We start from the raw sequence: 6,283 nt of genomic DNA, 5'->3' as shown, positions 1-6,283 counted from the left end.
ACATGGACATGGAAGAAATGCCTATATTCACCCAGTAACAATACTTCATAAAAAAATCATTTGCTAGTTATATGCAGTGAGGATAACCATTTTACATAAACAAGCACATATTATTAGAATGCTAGAGTAGACACATAAATTTTTATTGTAGGTGGGATAATATGATAATCCCCATAACCCATTTAGTTATATAAGCCCATGGGAGGAAATGAAAGAAGTAATCTTAGATGTCATGATCTTTGAAACTCTTAGGAGACATGACTGGATATCTCACTCTATCTCTGCAATAGTTGTAAATCGTATACTTTGCTCTCACCCATCTCAGCCTTCTCCACTACAATCCATCCAAATCATCAAATTCCTTCTTATCCAACCATCTCCTTCCCTATGTTGGGCATTATGAATTTGGTGTAGATGCCTCATGCCCATCAACATGGAATCCCTTGTATGATGCCACAAATTGTGCTTTGCTCCAATCAATCTTCTCAAGCCCCCCTCTTGTAACCCAATCACCTACATTCTAGAGGCTTGAGTAGATCTTCATTGGCTAATTGAATGGATACCTCACTCACAAGTTATGGTTTTTATTGAACACTCTTATTGGAATATCATCTACAAAGAACCTAAATGCAAATGTGTATGTGTAATGCCCCACCCAAAGATCCTTGGGACAAGGATTTAGTACAAGCCAAGATTTTTTTTTTAAATTACAAGTATGAAAGCACATGATAACATCATACAGGGATCACAAAGATCACAAGGGAAGACTTAACCACAATCCTAACAAGCAACAAATCTCTAGAATACCACTACTGACCAAAACCACTAACCACAATAGAATGCAAATGATTTTGAATCCAAAACATTCTAAATTCATTATCCAAAACTAAGGGATTCAAGAACACCTTAGAGGGTAGTCAAATCACCTCTCAAAAACTTTTGGCTATACTAAAAAGTGCCCACTATCCACCCGAATAGATTTTTCAAACAACCTAGATGACATTTTAATGCAACACTATACGATACTTTCTAGTATTGTACGATACTTCTCAAGAAGTCACGTGATACTATCAGGGAGCGCACAATACTTCTTCCAAGGTCTACAATACTATTAGGGACTACATGATGCATCTTCAAAGGTCATGTGATACTTTACCAATATTATGCGATACTTCTCCAATGGGCGCACAATACTTTCTAGTATTGTGTGATATTTTCTCTTAAGATGTATGATACTTTCTAGTATCACACAACATTTTCTCTATGGGCATGTGATACTTTAAAAGAATCACACATGATCATCCAAAAAAGAAAGAAATATGATGATGAAAGAACATAAGGAAAAACAAGGGTAGAACCTCCACATTAAGGAGTACCAAATCCACAAGTTGAGGCTTGGACACTCAAATGCAATAAGCAAATGGATAGAAATGGGAATACAACTAACCATCTAAATCATAGTAGTAAAAGAAACATATTGAAAGCAATATCATAGTAAATAGAAACAACATCACAATGTACAAGAATAAAAAAACTCATGTGCAGTTCCTCCCAACCATAACAACATCATGAGACCTCGAAGGTCCTAGCCATCCCCTATGCGTAACATCCCAAACTACTGACCAGATCGTTGGAGTTGTCTTATGAGGATGTCACTACTAAAATATGCTACAATATAAGAATAAGGAAATATAACATGCTAAAAAATAAAGCATTAGATATTCTAACTACTAAAACTCATCATCTAATCATATGCTAAACATTATAATATAGGAATGTATCAAATAAACTACATCATCTAAACATGATATCCAAGAATTCCAATGAAAGCATAAATATCAAGATAACATAATTTGAAACCCAAAGTACCAAGTGAACAACAAGAAATGGTTGCACTAGGATAATAAACCATCTCTATACACTAGTCCCCAACAATAGTGAAGGTAGCTATGCCTCCCAACCATGTAGAACCCATAGGTCCACTCCCACCATGCTGATGGAGATAATGATCCAACCATAAATACACATAAAGAAAATATACATGGCTAACACTCACACCAAATAGTAATGATGATTGAAACCAAGATCAGACAACAATGCAAGTACAATAGGTCCTAGTAAAAAACTCTATGGGTAACTATGTAGGGACTCTAGTGGAGAGTTGGTGAACATGCTAACAAACCATTCCCCTTGGTAGTTCCTTAGGAGGCTAACATACTATGTCCCCAACTAAACCACAAGGACTAAGAATCACTAACCATTCCCCTCAGCACCACCCTCAAGAGGTTGACTTTACATTTCTTATCTTATTTAATTTTCTAAAAATTAATTATCACTTATTAGAAACACCTTAATGCCAACCTAGGCTAGGACACCACAGTTGCAAGAGAAGCCCCTCCACTAACCTTACCCTACATACCCATATTCATCACATGATGAGTGCCTGTAGGCATGCATATTCCCAACCCAACCCCACATGAACATAAATCCACTAAAATATAAATGAGAAATTAGGCCTTGCAAGTCACCTAAAAAATGCATGCTCTTGTGCTCATGTGTGACACACCACCATCACAAAGATCAAACAGAAGGGCTAGATGAGAACACAAACATAAATCAAACTTAATTGACAACAAGTTCAGGAGGATAGATGCAACACACATCCCAATGCAACATAAAAAAATGCAATAATGATATGACTTACATCCTATGGATGATCTAATTCCATGATCAATAACATGCCAAGAAAACTCGATAAACTTATGCAGCACACAAATTGAGGTAAAAAGCCCAAAACTTGAAAACATTGAAAATAAAACTCATTTAATCTTTGGGCACAAAAGCCATAAAAATCCAATAAAATTCAAGTTCAAACACTATATGCAAAAATGGCCAACATAAAAGTGCAAAATCCCAAACCCTCATCCCAAAAATAAGAAAAATGTTCATACCCGATCAACTAGGCAAAATTAGCAAACAAAAATAGAGGGGAACACTAGTTCTCAGCCTCCCAACAAACAAGTACCAAAAACAAATGTAGAAATTGAGCTTAAATATGAAAATGGGAGAGCCCTACCTAACAGAAAAAGGGGTTGAAAGAGGAATCAACACAATAAAATAAATCACCTGCATAAGCTATCAAAAATCATAGCACAACAAGGTCTCCCTGAGCTAGATCCAATGAGAATGACCTTGCAAAGATCCCACACCTGTAGCTCTCACAACAAATAGAAACATAATCCTCCATAAGAGGATTTTGATAAAAGCTATCAAATCTTCAATTTCCAAAAGTGAGAAGTGAGGAATTAATTTCCTCTTTCAATACTTATTCAATTTTCAAGTGAATAACTGATTAGGGTAAATAACTAGCCAACCTAGTTATACCCCAAATCATCCCAAACAAAAACACACTATTCCTAGTAATAGGAATTCATCTACGATAAATCTACCATAAATTAAATTCAATAAAATTTAAAGCCTAAAAAAACTAAAATTGTGAACTTTCCTTAATAACCTTCGCAAAAAATTGAATCTCTAAATGCACATACACACTCATGGGTCTAGTCACATAATGCAAATAATTCTAGATTTAATCAAATCATCAGAAGGTTTAATTAAAAAATTAAATGAGATACGTCGACCGTATAGGAATGACATTGGTAATAATGAATAGTTGAATCACTAACTCTAGGTGCCACTGCCAGGGATATAATTCTTGCACACTAAAACACATGATCAAGTGCAATTGTATATAATAACATAGCCAAAGTAATAAATGCATTAAATACCTAGTTTTAACCATTTATTCAATTATACTGAAATAATCCATTTACATCACTCACATTTTCATAAAGCATAATGAAGCAAGAATGAAGTAAATAACCATCATATTAAATCCACCACATATAACATAATCAAAGATGTGTCCAAATACTAGATAACCAGATTTCATCATAAAACATATTGTCATCTCCTAATGGCATCATCATGTAAATATGCTAAATTGAATAGCATAGAAGACTAACATCTATGATACTAAAATCAAGGTGTAACATCTGACCCTCAAGTCATCTCAAATGAAAAATAACAACATGAGCATAAGTATCGAAATTAAATTCAATAAAATTTAAATCCTAAAAAACCCAAAATCGTGAACTTTCCTTAATAAGCTTTGTAGAAAAGTGAATCTCTAAATGTACATACACACTCATGGGTCTAGTCACATAATGCAAATAATTCTAGATTTAATCAAATCATTAGAAGGTTTAATTAAAAAATTAAATGATATATGTCGATCGTATAAGAATGACATTGGTAATAATGAATAGTTGAATCACTAACTTCAGGTGCCACTACCAAGGATATAATTCTTGCACACTAAAACACATGATCAAGTGCAATTGTATATAATAATGTAGCCAAATCAATAAATGCATTAAATACCTAGTTTTAACCATTCATTCAATTATACCAAAATAATCCATTTACATCACTCACATTTACATAAAGCATAATGAAGCAAGAATGAAGTAAATAACCATAGTATTAAATCCACCACATATAACATAATCAGAGATGTTTCCAAATACCAGATAACCAGATTTCATCATAAAACATACTGTCATCTCCTAATGGCATCATCATGCAAATGTGCTAAATTGAATAGCATAGAAGACTAACATCTATGATACTAAAATCAAGGTATAACATCTGACCCTCAAGTCATCTCAAATGCAAAATAATAACATGAGCACAAGTATCTCTCGAATAAAAATACAACAAGGTACAGATTGCAAACATGAGAGGCACTACAATATGTGTTAGGAAAGAAAGAAAGAGCCATATTTTGAACTATTTAAGATAGGGTCAATTGATATGATTTGATAAAGGTGGTATTTTGATCAATCAAGGAACATGAGCTGACATAATCAGATCCATGTTCCAGAGAACATAGTAAGAATGAAATTATGTTGTAGGGTCAAACCAAAGGTAAATGCATTGTTTTCTATCTATTTTGCCTCTACTAAACCCATTGGTTTAAATAATGTATAGATACCCAAATTTGTTTCCTAAGAACTCAAAGTCTATCTCATCATGCTCTGAGTTCTGAGATGATAATTGGAACTCACAAGAACACAAGTAAATTTCATATTGTGGAAATCACCCTCATTAAGTAAAAAATTACATTAGATAAAATTAAGTCAACTTTAACTATTTAACACTTTTAATCTAAGAATTATTTGGTGATGCCAAAGTTATATATGTGTTGTGGAGTAGAAGAGAGAATTGAAAGGAGTAGAAGATGGTGTTTTAGCTACATAGAAAGCAATGACAATGCCAACAGAGTCATTAGGGACCATCTTTATTTGCATACTAAAATGCACAAATAAGTATGTACCCTTGGTTTGGAAACCAATGCCTGCACCAAATCAAAAGAAAAGATATTGTAAAAGAATTAGGTATCCAAATTCAAACACCATTATAACACAAATTTGCAAATGATGATGGGCATGGCACTATCAAAGGGCATTACCTGTCCATTTGTCTAGAGAAAGTGTGACTTCCTTTGCACCATTGATGTACTTTATATTATCAAAACCTAAGAAGGGACATAGTTTTTTAGAAATGGCACATCTATTGGCCTATGGTTTTTTAGAAATGGTTGCATCCATGGTAGTAAGCACCATCACTACTGAGGGTAGTAACCACATTTTGAGAAGAATCTTTAGAAAAACCTCCACACTCTATCAAATGAACCTATAAAAAAAATATTATAATTCTTTTATGAATTTAAAACCAACAATTGAATGGTTGTTTTGATTTTCTTTCACTTATTTTCCTAAAGCTTATATGGAAAATGATACTCTTCTAAACTGCATAACACATTCAGTAATATAAGAAAAATAAATAGGTATACATTGCTTCTAACATCTAATATTATTGATTGGTTTTATAGGATCTCTAACAATGAAAGTGAAATAAAACATTAAATTTCATAGATATAAAATGAGGAAAGAAATGCAATAAAACATAAACAAAGAACACCAAATACAAGAATACAATTTATTCTAGTTTGAAAAAGTTGTTCACATCCACACTTAAGAAGGGAATCAATGTATCATTGAATATATCCAATATCATTAGTGCATAAATTATACACCTATTTATAGAGTCATATATAACCATCTAAAAGCAAATAGGTGAACACTAATAGTCACGTGACGATTAAGCTTCACATCCCAAAAATTTAGGTCCCCTCCTAAATTTTTCAATTAACTTGATA

At 33.1% G+C, this 6,283-nt stretch overlaps 1 pseudogene; it reads right to left on the bottom strand.

Moving 5' to 3' along the window:
• Nucleotides 1–223: 223 nt before the first annotated feature.
• On the bottom strand, nt 224–5,717 carry LOC149540391 (xyloglucan endotransglucosylase protein 2-like; annotated as a pseudogene).
• Nucleotides 5,718–6,283: the final 566 nt, after the last annotated feature.

Source organism: Cupressus sempervirens, chromosome 9 (genome assembly GCF_028749045.1).
Source record: "Cupressus sempervirens isolate cs-2001-9-10 chromosome 9, ASM2874904v1, whole genome shotgun sequence".
In the NCBI taxonomy this organism is placed as follows: Eukaryota; Viridiplantae; Streptophyta; class Pinopsida; order Cupressales; family Cupressaceae; genus Cupressus; species Cupressus sempervirens.
This window is presented reverse-complemented; position numbering and strand designations above follow the sequence as displayed.